The following is a 15037-nucleotide window of genomic DNA, read 5'->3' on the forward strand; positions in this document are numbered from 1 at the left end:
GCAAATGTGGATTGGCACTAAGTGTATACACTGGGAGTAGCCAACAAGGCTACCATCACCCCTGACTATTAGCTATGCTGGTCAGGACTGGTGAAAGTAGGAGTTGAACGTGGAGTTCAGCAGCTTGCCTTCCCCTGGTGTGTGGGCAGAAGGTAGATCAAGGTCTACTGGCAGACTGATTCCCCTAGTGATTTGCAGCAGTTCTTCAAATACAGCTACTTCTGCCTCCCAGTTGCTTACCAACAGCAACAAAAAAGCCAAGGTCCTAAACATGTGGCTGAAATGGAGAAGGCTAACCAGAAGTGGACTTCTGTGTGGAAGGGATGTGTGAGCTCTGCTCTGTTCTGGTCCTGAAAAGAAATCCCTCTGCTCACCCTGTCCTTTCCTTCTAACTGCATGTCCTTTGCCCCTGGTTCAGCTTGATAGATCATGGGAGTCAATTCGATAAGCGCATCGCTATACAGGATTGCAATCTTAATGTGGTGCCACAACACCAACAAGAGGGGCTACTCACGGTGTCCGGCTCAGTGGTGGGCAGTCCATTAAGGGAAGCTCAGGAGGCCCTCAGCCAGCGCCTACCTCCTTGCTGACAGCCACTCCAGGGAATGGCACTGCCTGTCAGTCTTCTTTGTCTCAGGGCTTATCCACACTTACTTTCCCCTGCACTTCCTAGGCACAGCCCATGCTTTAAAGCAGGGGTTGGCAACCTAAGGCCCATGGGCCACAAGCAGCCCACGGGGGTCGTTTAACCGGCCCACGAACCACCCTCTTGGCAAGTCCCTGCGCACTGCACTAAATCGGTGCGTGGGGACTCGCTTCTGCGGCACCAGAAATCATGTCTGCACAGACGCGGACGCCGGAAATCGTGGGTGCGCTCATGCACACACGTGATCCAGCCCACGGAGGGATCTCGGCTGGAGTGAACCAGCCCAGGCAAGGTAAACCTTGCCGACCCCTGCTTTAAAGCTCTGTCTCCGAGTGCCCCTTTCTTTTGCTCTGGAGCTTCCCCCACAAAAACCCAAATCACCATTTGCTGTGCTTGAGCTTTAAAGTGTGGGTTTTTGCAGGGGAAGCTCCAAGGCAAAAAAATGGTGCTTTCAGCCATGGACCATGCCAGGAAAGAGCAGGGCAAAAGGTACATGTGGATAAGCCCTCAGTGCTGCCTTTGTATAACTCAGCAGGGAAGAGTAGAGGAATAAAACGGCAATGAGTTGGCTCTACCATCAGCTCCAGTTCTGCCAGCCATTTGCTTTGGTGCCTCCTCCTGTTGGCCTCCCTGACGCCTGCCCTGCCAGTCTCCATGGGCACCAGCCTCCACGGGTCCCGCTATACAGAGGACAGTCTTCTCTTTGAAGGTGCCCTCTGTTGAAAAAGCTGCATTGGTTTTGTTACGGAAGGGGGGGGGCATGTCTTCTTCACTACAATATATTTGCTCAATTTCTCTAGGACTCCATCACCCCTCCCCTGTCCTCCATAATCTCTCAAGTAATCCTGTCAAAATCACTCTGCCAAACCTTTCCTCGGGCAATGCCAGGTGACAGACTATGCGTACATGGACCATTGTCTTCTCAGGATGTGCTTATCTGCGCATATCTCCAGCTCTGCATATTCCCCCCTCCCTCCTCCATATGTTAATCCAGTGTAACCCAACCTCTCCTTAATGTATTCATGATGTAATCTGTGTAACCCAACCTTTCCTTAATGTATTCGTGATGTAACTGGGATGTATTTTGCACTGTATTCTGGGACATGGAGGGAAATTTCAAAAGTTCATGTCACCCCTTTCTCTCTGTTCAATCTCGCCTTGAACCTGTTGCGCAATAAACTTGGATCTTCTGCAGTTTGCTCCTGCGTCCGGCTGAGCTCATTTTCTTCCGCAGGGACCCACGGACTTAGTCCGATGAGCTGGGTGGCAGAGTAACCCCGCACCCAGATTTTTCCGTAACAGTTGGCGCCGCAACGTGGGGCTTGCGGTTCTCCCGAGCTGCTGACTGGGGGCCCCGAAATCTTCAGCCGGCTCCGGGCCATTTTGCCTGGGAAGATCCTTTTGGACCCCCAGCCATCTTCCGGGCGGTAATCGAAAGCCCTAGGAGTTCAGCCGGGGAGCAAAAGAGGGATCCAGCCGGCTTATTCATCGATCCCGGGATCAACGTTGAAGACGCGTGAGTATAGGAAAAGAAATCCAGTGCACTGGTGGGAAAGGGGGTGGAATCTCCTGGCAACTGAATTCTCTGCCCTCCTCTCTATCGCTCCTTCTTGCCTTTCTCTTGGTCCGGTTAGTGAGAGAGACCGTGGACCGCTGCTCAACCCAAAAGGGGGGTTCTGAGCTCTATCTCTTTTCCTTAAAATCTCCAGCCAGCCGCACCAATTGGGAGCCCGAAAGTAAGACGGAGAGACCCGGCTTGGAAAGACAGCCGACTCTCCGCAACGGGCATCTCAGTTGAAAGCAAGGGGCTGGAGTTCTTCTTCCGAACTTCCCGAGCGCCCTTACGGAGGGGGCAGGAAGGGGTCTGGCTTTCTATCCCAATCCCAGCCGCACTGGTCGGTGCCACGTAACACGTGTATCGTGCGTGAGCCCGCTTCCAAAAGCAAGGGGGATTTTCAGTTCGAAATTCTATCAAGGGATCACCCGAGCTGGCACCGCATGGCGTGGGCGTCCAGTAGGGCCCCTTTTCCTGAGATGTGACGATAGGTAGGAGGTTGCCAGGAGGGATAGCCCATGAGGAATTGGGCAGGACCGGCAGAGTGGAAAGAGACCCCAGGTTATAGGAAATAAGGAAATAAGGAAATAAGGAAATAGGAAATAAGGAAATAGGAAAGGGAACGCAAGGAACCGGATAGCTAGAGCTCTCTAAAACCCACTAAGGAAGTTGCCAGGCAACTAGAAGCCCCTTCTCCTCTTTACTATACGTCCCTGTACTAAGCATACCAAACCCCTAGACATACCAATCCTAATCAACCCCTCTCTTTCCCCCTTCTCTATCCCAGACACACACCCCCCCAAAAAAGAAGGAAAAAGCAAAAAAGCAACAACAGCAACGCATGCATCTATAAAGGGGTACCCAGTCGACCAAGCGTTATGAGCCCTACCAGTTTGATTAACTGGTGGTGTGTTTGAAGAGGCAAGGAGGCTCATAAAACCATGTGGGACCTTCCTACTAATTTCACTTAATGAAGCCAAAGGTAGTGGCCCAACTCCTTGCAATAACCAACTAAAGGATGAGAATATATATGTTTACATGTCGTCTGTTATGTGTGTTGTCTGTTAATACATATATGAGAATATGTATGTTTACATGTTGTCTGTTATGTGTGTTGTCTGTTCCTTCTGTCTCTGGCAGACTGCCTTTCTTAAGTGTGCATAGTTTAAACTGCAAGCTTGCTTCAAAATTTAAATCTAAGGAAGCCATGCTGGATCTTAGCAGTCCTAAATAAGACGAAAATTGAGAATGAAGTGTGCAAATGTTTACCCCACCTCTTGCTTTGCCCCAACTTTTGAGATTGTGAGTCTACAGTCTTATTTTGGAAGGTGCTGATAACCTAATGTTTCTGCTGCAAAAGCCTAGTTGAGCCAACTGCTCTCTCAAGCTAAAATGCAGTGTATGTACTTCATTAAGCATATGCCTATAAAAGTATGGTGTTCATTCTAAGAAAAAATATTTGAGTCCAGTTTTAACTTTGATTTGGTTGGACAGAAGAGTTATTGTAAGGCTCCTGATATCAGTCTCTATAAGACTTCATGGCCTCTTTTGTTAGAAAATGCCCCCCCTCCCCCTTGTTTCACTCTGCCTCTTTCAGTTGTTTTCTCCCTTCTTACTTCTGTGCCAGGTAAATTTACTCCCGAGTAAGCTTCCTTTAAAGGAAACTGCAAAGAGGGGAGGGGGGCAACACTTGTGTATTCCCTTAAAAAAAATCAAATCTAGGGCTGCTTTAACTGTGCTTTATAAGAGATCCTCTCCCTATCTTACGAAAACTGTTCACTTCAATCTTCCTTAAATATCATTTCAAACTCACTCAAACTATCTCAAGATCTGCAAAAAGGGTTCTGTGTAAAGTTATGTACTTTTATTTTCCTCTTCCTTAGTACATGATAGGAGCATAGATGTTTCCTTTCCCAGCTGTAAATCTGTACTTAAATGTGTATGCCTCTTTGGTAGTACAAATCTTGCTGCGAAATCTTGCTGTGAACCCTATATTTTGGAGGGTTGGACTAGATGACCCCAGGGTCCCCTTTCAACTCTCCCGATTTGTGGCTGTGTGGAAGGACATGTGTCTGCAAGCATTGGAGGGTACTTCTTAAATTCTGGTGACGTGATGGAGTTGAAATTCAACCTAGCTTTGCTCTTTAGTTTTAAAAGGTGAGAGGTGAAGCCCAACTGGTAATATCAAGCATTTAAGTGATTACAGTGTTTATCATTTTGTCTATTATTTTAAAAAAAAAATCAAACTTATAAGTCTATTAAAAGTTTAAGCACATAAAAATTCATATAATCAAGTAGAATTAGCCTTGACCATCCATCCTGTAAATAAAGGGCAGTAAAATTTGTCTGCAAATGGTAAGGCTGAGAATGTTAAAAAAATCCTATGAATTCTAACTCTCTGGCCATTTTTACTCATAAATAAGAGAGCGGTTGATTGTTCCGCGAATGACCAGATAAAATGACCAATAATGATAGCCCTTTCCTGTACATAAAGGAAGCACTCCTGTTGCTTAGGCTGAAATTGCTAGCTTTGGTGAATACTTAAATTGCTGAGTTTCTCTTTTTTGTTGTTTTAAAATCTAACCCTATTTTTAAAATCTACTCCTTACCTTTCCCTTCCTTATTCTAATTGAGCCAAAAGATGCAACATTTTCAATGGTATAAAAGGTTTGCTGAGACATGAACTCTGCACATGCACAGAGGCTAGATCAGCTTTAAAAAAAAAAGAGAGAGAGCGAGAGAAAGGAGGGGGGAGAGAGAAGGTTTGGAGAGCGTGAAACCTATACAAATTTCCTTATGTAAAACTTGGAACCATTGAGGGAAATCATCCTTAATGTGTTTTGCTCCAGGGGCTACTTAAGACAATAGAGTTAAGTACTGGACATGCCAAATTCTTTTCACAGGTAAATATCAAAGCACTCCCACTGTGAGTTCCTCTTCTGAGTAGTCTCTCCCCCCCCAATGGGATTTAAATTTTATAACAGTTTTTTTTGTGTGTGTGTGTATGTGTATATGCCTATGCATTTTAGGAACAGCATTTCCTGACAAACCTCTCACATGAAATAATTTTCCCTTTCAACAGAGTGTCCTTTCTTTTCTCCCACAGCACAAATGATAATGAGGGGATGCAAACAGTGATTTAAATACTCTATAAAAGTAATTGCATTTGTTTTCCTTTTGTCTTTCTTCCCTTAAAGCCAAACAGTCACTTTCTTTCTGTTCAGCAAAACAAGTCTGAATCCCTGCTATATTAGTTGATTTCCTTCTATCTCTTTGTGGCTTTGACATTTTTTTAGGTTACAAATAATCTGTTTTCCTTTATTAAGTTCGTTTTATCAGTTCTTCCATTATATATATGAAATTAATCGAAGCACAACCAAACATTGTTTGTGGAATGGTATTTGTTTACCTTTGTGCCTGAGCATTTCTTAATTCTGTCATTTTGGCTAGTGCAAGGTACTTGCACAACTTTAAATTGCCATTCATTTTTCTTGGTATTAACTCATTTCCCAGTATTCCACTATTAACATTACAGCTGATGTTGTCACATAATTTGGGATGTTAGAATGCCAAAACAGATTACTTCAGGTTACTTCAAGTTTCTTATTAATTGTGTGCCTTACCATTTATTTATTTTTGGTTCCTTATAGGTCATTTTGTGTGTGTGTGTTTTACTTTGGGGACATGTTCATCACATGTTGAAAGTCAGTTTCATGAAGTTCTTTTATTGGATAGCACATGGTGAATTTTAAGTTTTCCCCATTGTTTTCCCATTTCTTTTAGTCCAGTAGTAATCTGCATGGTTTTGATAATATATTTAATAATAATTCTTTTCTAAATCTGATGCCTTTGTGTCAAGCTTGTTTTCATCTGACTGGTAATCTGACAGAGATTTTCACAGGAAATAAAAATTTCCCTTTCAAACAGGATAGTGAAGAGAATTCGGACCCACATAAGCAAAATGTTTAACAACTTCCAATTGTGTTCAAATTAACAAAGGTTTTGTCCCTTCGTTTCTTCCACAGCCAAACTAAGTGAAGGAAATTAAATGTAAATGATTATAATATTCAAATGGATAAAATGCTTAACTATGAATTTGTATTTACAGCCTCCCAAGAAGAAAATTTTAGGATATTCTCTCCTTTCTTGACTATTATCTTCCTCCTTAAAAGAAAAGAAAGAAAAAAACAACAACTAATTATGTCTTCAGATCCTACAGGCCTATTTCCAAAGGATGCTTTGCGGGAGACCAAAATACTAAGACCATCTCCTCACCAGCTAAGCAACCTGCCAATGCATCACAGTGGCCACAACAATTTCTTCCCATAAAAGACTTGAGAAACTGACTAATTGGATTTTGAAGGAAATACCCTTGTGCCAAGTTTGGAAATACATGTAAAAGCAGCAAGAATTGCCTCAAGATCACATTATTGCCTCAAGATATAGTGTAGAATTAATACTTTGTACGTTTTGTGTATTATGTGTTATTATGTAGGAATGCTGAAGTGTGTCTGATAATGTGTTATCTCCACAAAGAAAATTTCTGTGTGTAATTGTTTCTGTATAATGTAGGATACATAACTATGAACAGCAGAAGGATATGGCTTACACCCAAGTTTTTCATGGAGGATTCCCATATATTACAATGCTTTCCAATAGAGCACACTATATTTAGATTAAGTCAACTGATGATCATATTTCCTTGTCCCACCTGGCACTCTGCAGAGTCCAACCTTCCCTACCTATTTATTTATGTATTTAATGTTTTCCTATACATGAAGTCCCCAGATTTTTACTATTTCTTTCTTTCTGTTCCAGAAAACTATTTCAAATCTTTTCTATGACTTCTCTGCATCTCTTGCAGATTCAGTACTGTCTTCAAGTAGCAATTGTTCTGTATTTATTTACTTATTAATCTTGGTTTTCCCGTATAGCTGTGAAATTAATCTAACCACAACCAAGTATTATTATCGGAACCATATTTTATCAGGTAGATTTGAAGCAACGCTCCTTATTATTTGAGATGTTTGATTAGGATGCCAGATGAAATTGGGTGTAGATCATGTCCCAAATTTTATTTATTTATTTGAGGACACGACTACCATATGTTATATTATTATTGATAACAAGAAACGTGTATATGCCTTGATGTAGCAAGAATGGTCCCTTATAGAGTTAAATTGACTCATTTGGACAAATGCCCCCTTAAAGAATGGCTTTGGTTTTAACATATTGGTTTTGAAAAGTTGAGAACCATGGGGCAAGATAAATTCAAATTGGACTCTACTGGAATTGGGCACGTGTATCCAGGCTGCAACTAGCTTTTGGTCCTTTAAGAGCAAGTGGACAACTTTCCATGAGTGCGAGACCAGAGCCTGCAATAATGAAAAATCCCATAGCTAAAGGCCAAGGCGAAGACCTCTCCCTCACGAGAGGTCCGCACCTGTGCCAGCTATGGTGAATGCCAGGCGACATGGTAAATTGAAAGCCCTGAGGGGATTCAACAGGATGTGTTACTGTACCACTATGCCGGTGTGAGACCACAGAAGAGCTAGCTTGGCACCTGAAAACACAAAAACGGTGGGGCTAAAAAAAAGCAAACTGCATTTTTTTCAGTCAGTAGTAGACCTTCCTGCTAAATGTAAAGCATACACCACTATTGAAAATGTTTCTCCCAAGAGCTAGGGTGCCACAAGTAATTTAGTAACAAAATACAACAGATGTTCTTTTATATAATACCCTATATCCAGCTATCTGCACTGCTATACTTGCAAATGACCGTAAGAGGCATGGCTTGCAAGTCCCTTTCAGGTTTGCATAAACCCACACATCTGGTACGGTAGATACCAAGTTATTATTTAGCGCATATATATAACACGCGTGTACATTGTATTCGTCCGTGTTGCTCCCTCTTTTGCTGCCCTGCTCAACCCACCTCCTTTCCATTAGAGCGTATTCCCACTCACAGGGAACGCCTACATTCACCGAGATTTAGGGTGCGGAGAAAAGATTTGCAAGTTCTTACAGAACTTTAATGCAAATCTATCTCCGAATGGGGGACTGTTACGGAAGGGGGGGGGGGCATGTCTTCTTCACTACAATATATTTGCTCAATTTCTCTAGGACTCCATCACCCCTCCCCTGTCCTCCATAATCTCTCAAGTAATCCTGTCAAAATCACTCTGCCAAACCTTTCCTCGGGCAATGCCAGGTGACAGACTATGCGTACATGGACCATTGTCTTCTCAGGATGTGCTTATCTGCGCATATCTCCAGCTCTGCATATTCCCCCCTCCCTCCTCCATATGTTAATCCAGTGTAACCCAACCTCTCCTTAATGTATTCATGATGTAATCTGTGTAACCCAACCTTTCCTTAATGTATTCGTGATGTAACTGGGATGTATTTTGCACTGTATTCTGGGACATGGAGGGAAATTTCAAAAGTTCATGTCACCCCTTTCTCTCTGTTCAATCTCGCCTTGAACCTGTTGCGCAATAAACTTGGATCTTCTGCAGTTTGCTCCTGCGTCCGGCTGAGCTCATTTTCTTCCGCAGGGACCCACGGACTTAGTCCGATGAGCTGGGTGGCAGAGTAACCCCGCACCCAGATTTTTCCGTAACAGTTTAAAGATTAAGAATTGTCAGAAGGGAGAGCGATTTGGTAGCTTTAAAATACTACTCCAGGCAGCCCTAAGAGCTTTGGATGAAAGAATGTTTTAAATTGTTTTTTACAATGTTTTCTTAAAGCTGCAATTGATTTTAGATCTTTTTAGAATGTTTTAATCTGTTTTAAAATATTTGCATTGTTTCTCTATTAAATTCCACTTCTGTATGCTGCCAAGGGCTTCTGGGGGAGGAAGGGCAGGATGATGATGATGATTATAATGCCTTGTATTTCTAACTGTTTCTAAATTTGCACCTATAAATATAAAGTAGCACATGTAAATCTGTGTCCTCTTTTTTTTGGAGGGGGGTGGTGGTTGATGCATAACTGACCAAGCCTCTATTCACTGACAGAGGGAGATTCTCCCCCTGCCAGTGTGGGCAATGCATGAATAGGCCCAGTGCCAATCTTTTACTTTTTCCTACCTATTGTCGCAGCATTCTGCTCCGCTTCTGCTGCATGTGCATTTCATGCCGTTAGCTCCATTCCACTCAGACCCCATTCCGTGTTTTGTCCCATCCAAAGGAGAAGTGCATCCATCTGGAGGAATGACTGATCCTAGAGATGGCAGGGAGAACACGGTCAGTTTCATCAACATCAGTGCCCGCACTTCCAAAATGCAACAAAAAGCAGCTGTTCAAATCAGAAGATAACCTGGGGAAATTATCACCACTTGGCACCACACTCTCATGGTTGCCCAGCCTGTAACAGCACCCACAGCTTATTTCTCCAGTCTGGCTCTTCCCACTATGGGAGACAGCCTGTTTCTGAGTCCCAGTTGCTCCTGTTCTCCGCTTGTGGGCTTCCCCCTGGGGGAACAGACTAGTTTATCTCCCAAGATTGAGAAGAATAGCACCTGTACATCTTGCCTGAAAGTTCAAATTATACAAATGCTAGAAATGCACTCTCCTCCCACTTTTAAAAAATAAAACTGGGGATCTGGAAATTACGAGGCATCTGGGAGAGAGGGCAGTGGTTCCCCCCACCCCCGCATGACCACAACCGATGGTTTCAAAATACACCTCTGCAGCTGCAGTGGTTGATGAAATGGTTGATGAAACGACAGGTTGTGGTCTGGCTGGTGCTTTTGGGTGCATGTGTGTGCATTCAACAAGTTGTATATTAGGCCAGGGATGGACAAGGTGCGACCTTCCAGGTGTTTTTAGACTCCAATTTGCATTTTAGACTCTACCCACCAGCGTGATTAATGGCTGGGGATCGTGAGAGTGATGGTCCACAGATTCCCCACTCCTGTGGGAAAGAGAAGATACACACCATTGCCCACTCAAATCTTTAATTTTTAGGGAACCTGAAGAGGGGACTGGATACTGAAGCAGGGCAACTCTGGCAATCCTGCAAAACACAGTTTGAGAAGGTATGCCCAGAAGGCAAACCAAAGGACCAAAATATGGATGGTAACTGATCAAGTGCATGGATCAGGAAATAAGAATATTTCCTGGTACATCGTAAGGCTGTGCACACACTCCCCTCTATAGGGAAAACCTATTGTGGAAGAATTTTGTATACTGAGGAGATAGGTTTCTTGGTTTATACAAGTCTTCCTGCTTCATTATTGGCCCATCCTAAAAGGTTACACCCTTTAGGACTCTCAGGGGTTGCTTTATTGCCCTGATTTGCTAATGTGCTTCAGGGATAAGTGCTGGCAGGGTGTGGGAGGACCTTTGGATATCAGTCCAGCCAGCATGCAGCCTCTCAGGGATGTCAATCTTCCTGATAGGGTCTGACCTTTGAGCTTTGACGTAGGCGCTGATCTGTTCCTGCTCTGTACTGGCCAGCTAAAATCTCTCTGTTATTATTCTCTGGTGCTCCTGATAACTGAAGGGGAAAGTATTTTATCTAGCTTATGCTATGTTATTCTGCTAAAAGTATGTGCCACTGTTTTTTATGCTGTGTTCGAGCCTGACACTATAAAGGCAGTGAACTCCTCTCCACTACTGTTGCTGTTGCCACTGAATCCAAAAGAATGCTTGAATTTCCAAAACACCCTTCACCTGATCCAGGACAATCTAGGAATCAACCCTCCCACCCACGAACCAGTCCTGAATCAATTTGGGTGGAGAGTTAATGTTTAGCTGTTGCTTTTAACAAGGTGGTGAAGCTGACCTCTGCAGTCTTCCTTCTGGACATGCTGTCTCCTGACAGCTTTTCATTGCTCTGGAGGCCTGATTCAACCAAGGGCAATTTAAGGCTGTCTCAACCTGACTCAGCCCAAGCCTGGATCTCCATTAATTTGGCCATCTGGTGCCTTGTCCCAGCAAGTAGGGGTAGGTTGAAGTCTATGGAAATGCTTGCTTGAGTGTGCAGGCCCTGCTCTTTCTTCATGAAAATTGTTCAACATTGCTAGTGCAAATATTTCATAATAAGCACATTTTGTATGCAGTTTTGACTAATGTCCCCATTTTTGCAAGTGATTTCTCCCAATATATTGCATTTATTTTTATATTTTTGCTAATATGTTCATTTTTACACACATATTTTACATACTTTTCTACATATTTTACATACCTAGCATATGCATTTCTGTAAACACTATTTGCTTGGAGAACTGCCTTGCAAAATTCATATAACTGCAGATTGCAAAGGAAGACTTTGTTTTGTTTCTCATGTCTTGTATAATCTATAACGTCTTGATGATTTGATAGATTCACCTTCAAATGCAAACTGAATGGAATTTCTCTCACATCCCTAATCCTGAGTCAGGATCAATTTTTTTTTTTTTTAAAAGCCAAGCATGAAATAATCAATTGCACAAATCAGTAGGCTGTTCAATAACTTTACCATCTTTAACTTCTGCTTTATTTATGGTTCGGACACAGGAGCCTTGGCACTTGCCCAGCCAGGTGATGCATAACATGATCAGGATGAGAGCAACTTTCTGAAAAAGAGGAATGGGAAGGGGGAAGAATTCAGCAAAACAGGCTTTCAGTTGCTTTGAGAGTTTACACTAAGCTTTGACTGCACTAGAACTTTGTGGTTATTTACATTTTAAAAAATGAATGAAATATTTATTGCTAAAAGCTATAAGCTGTCACAATTGGTCACAATGCATAGAATACAAATAATTGATTTGAAACTAAACAACAACAACAGCAAAGCAAAAATTCAAAAATCACACCTGCATAAGTTAAGCACTCCACATCTCACACTCCCCCTTATGATACGTGTCTTGGTGCCTAGTGCTCAACTTACTTGCAGCCAAGGCAAATTTTGCAACCTGTGCAGTAATAAATATGTTATTGCCAGCCAGCAAAATAGAGATTTGCTCAAGGGGAAAGAGAGGAAAGGATGCAATGAAGGAATTTTTGTCTATAAAGGGCACAGTAACAAATGGGATGGAATGTCCTCCGTGTCTCCCGACTCACAGATGCAGAGTCTTTGGTGCACAGGGGTGTTATTGAATCTCCCCACTAGATATGCAGAGGGCATACACTGAAGACGCAAAGCTGTAAATGCTTTTCTAAGCGGTGCCAGCGTGAGATTAATGAAGTACGGCTCCAGCCCAAAATATGTTTTCTATATTGGATACCAGGATGAGTATGCCATCTGGGAAAGTAAATGAAGGTCCCGCCATTTAGAGTCCAAATGGTTTTTCTCTTTGATGAGTTGTTTGACTCTGTTAGAGGCAAGATTTGGTAGGGAGTCCACATTAATCCCATAATAATGGAGAATCTTACTGACTGAGTTTGCCCAAGAGCTTCAGGGTATAAAATGCAATTGCTCTCGGAAGCATTTTTAGGGAGCCTGGTATTACTCATGCTAGCCAGCTTCAGCCAGTATAGGGCTAGCAATACATGCACACTGGTTTGTAAGCAGATTAGCCCTGTTTCAACTCTTAAAAGGGGGCAGGTGTACCTTTGGGGACAATCAACAGTGATTTCAGGAAAGAGTTCTGCACCACTTCTAAGGGGAGGACATTAATATATCCCCAAATCTCTGCACTGTACTGGCATAATCTTCTTTTGAAATACCTCAACTGTGCGGGCAACTAAACTCCCCCCTGAACTCTGGAAAACTGTAATAAAGAGTGAATAGAGTGAGAGGGTTTCAATTAACTGCAAGTAGGTGTGGCTTCCAGGACAATTTTGAATTAAAACCCAAGCCCAGGTACTTATAATAGCACTGTTGTTCAATAGGTTTATTGTCCAAACTCCATCTGTGAGGTTTTCTCTTCTTCCCCAAAATCACCACTTTAGTTTTAGAATGGTTGACTGTTAACTGCTCTTTTGTGCAAAATACATTCAACTTCCTCATCTCCGCATCCCAATTAAGGTTGCAGAAACCAAAATCATCGGCATACAGAAGAACTGAGAGTTTGACATCCTGAATAGAAACAGGAAAATATTCTAGCCCTCTTAGTTCTTGAACAATATCATTTATATAAAAACTGAAAAGAAAGTGTGCTAAGAGGCATCCCCTAGCAACCCATTTGCTCCAAGTCTAACCCTAAGCGGAGTGTGGGTCTGCAGCCGTTGAACTAAAGAGAGCAGCCTTCTGTCAGTATTAGTGGAGGCTAACTTTTGCCAAAGACGTCCCCTCTCTATCAGGTCGAAGGCAAAAATAAGACCCACAAAAGCTGCATACAACTCTTTCCTACCATTTTGTGGTAGGTGAAGGACAAAACATTGGTCTATTGTGGATTTACCCTTCATAAACCTTGATTGTTCTTCAGCAATAACTGTATTTCAGCAGCCCCTGACTCCCAACTTACCCAATAGATATTTTGAGTATAATTTTGACACGGTACTCAGTAGATTAATTGGTCTGAAATTCTTTGGGTCAGCCTTGGAACCTTTTTTTGTGAATGGGAACAATTATACTTACTCCCCACCTTTGGGGAATTTTCCCATGATATGGGTAAACAATGAAGCAAGGACTGGGGACCACCAGCCACGATTTGTTTTAATAATTACCCAGGGAACATATACCGTATACTCCAGGAGCTTTTTTGGTAGGGAGGGAGTTAATCAAGACATTTATTTCATCATCAGTTACTGGGTCCCATTCAGGGCAGGAAGATAGCACAGGAGTATCTATGTTATAATGGGAATTCAAGGAGGTTCCTAGGCTAGACAGATTGAAGAGAGAAGAAGAGTGTGCATGCCATTGCACAGAGGTAATTTGCTTATCAATGGGGCCGTTTGCCTCTCTTGTCCCTTTTGCCACCAGGGCCCAGAATCTAGTTGAATCCCTTTCTATGGAAGCGTGGCCTAACTCCATCCAAGTATGGTGGATATGCTTTTCCTCCCCCCGCCCAAAGTAATTTTTTATATTCTCTTTGAAGGTGTATATATTGCATATAATTTTCTAGTGAATGTGCTTTTTTAAACGTATAGACTGAGAGACACACGTGAGTTGCGTCATGAAAGCACATGAGGTGCAGGTTTGCTAAGACAGCCTTCTCCAGCCTAGTGCCCTCCAGGTGCTTTGGACTACAACTCCCATGAGCCAAAACCCCCATAGTTGTATGATGCTGATGGGCATACAGTTGTGCAGGTCTGGGCTTGTGGGAGGTGTCATCCAAAACATCTGGCAGGCATCTAGTTGGAAAAAGCTGAACTGTGTGACTAATGACTAGGATTCTGATATTGACTGGCAGGAGTCAGAGGGGACAGGGAGCCTTTGAAGCACCCTAATTCTGAAGCCCATTTTAGTCAGAGCAAATAAATTTGCATTGCCACATAAGCCTTTGCAACAGGTGAAAGGTTTGGATCACTGACCTTAGTGAGGCACAAAAGCATTAATCCACTTACCATCTTGACTTTTTGCTGTGTAGACAGAAAGGACTTCTTGCTAAGAAATGGCTGCTAGAATAAAGGAGTGTTCTGTGGTAATGGGAGCAAGGAATCTATCACATTTATATATGCCCAAGAGGCAAAATGAAAGAGAACGCCTCCTTCTATTTGAATTAATGTGACCACCCCTGCCAAAAACACACACACAAAAAACAAAAAACCCCTCTTCTTCCTGTACAGAAAGGGGAAGAAATGTCATGTTTTAATATGGACCTAACTAATTTACATTTGGTGGGACGTGGGTGGCGCTGTGGGTTAAACCACTGAGCCTAGGACTTGCTGATCAGAAGGTCGGCAGTTCGAATCCCCGCGACGGGGTGAGCTCCCGATCCCAGCTCCTGCCCACCTAGCAGTGCG

The 15037-nt window shown here is 42.9% G+C and overlaps 2 long non-coding RNA genes across 2 annotated transcripts; one reads left to right on the forward strand and one right to left on the reverse strand.

The window, feature by feature from the left end:
* Positions 1 to 1355: 1355 nt before the first annotated feature.
* Positions 1356 to 14776, reverse strand: LOC308483003. The gene is made up of 4 exons (XR_013989539.1): positions 14639 to 14776; positions 11667 to 11763; positions 9293 to 9425; positions 1356 to 1374 (listed from the first exon to the last, which is right to left on the reverse strand). It is a non-coding gene; the product is annotated as an uncharacterized lncRNA (long non-coding RNA).
* On the forward strand, positions 1633 to 8721 carry LOC308483004. The gene is made up of 2 exons (XR_013989540.1): positions 1633 to 1682; positions 8519 to 8721. It is a non-coding gene; the product is annotated as an uncharacterized lncRNA (long non-coding RNA).
* Positions 14777 to 15037: the final 261 nt, after the last annotated feature.

This window comes from Podarcis pityusensis (genome assembly GCF_964106645.2).
Source record: "Podarcis pityusensis genome assembly, chromosome: 8".
Taxonomy (NCBI): domain Eukaryota; kingdom Metazoa; phylum Chordata; class Lepidosauria; order Squamata; family Lacertidae; genus Podarcis; species Podarcis pityusensis.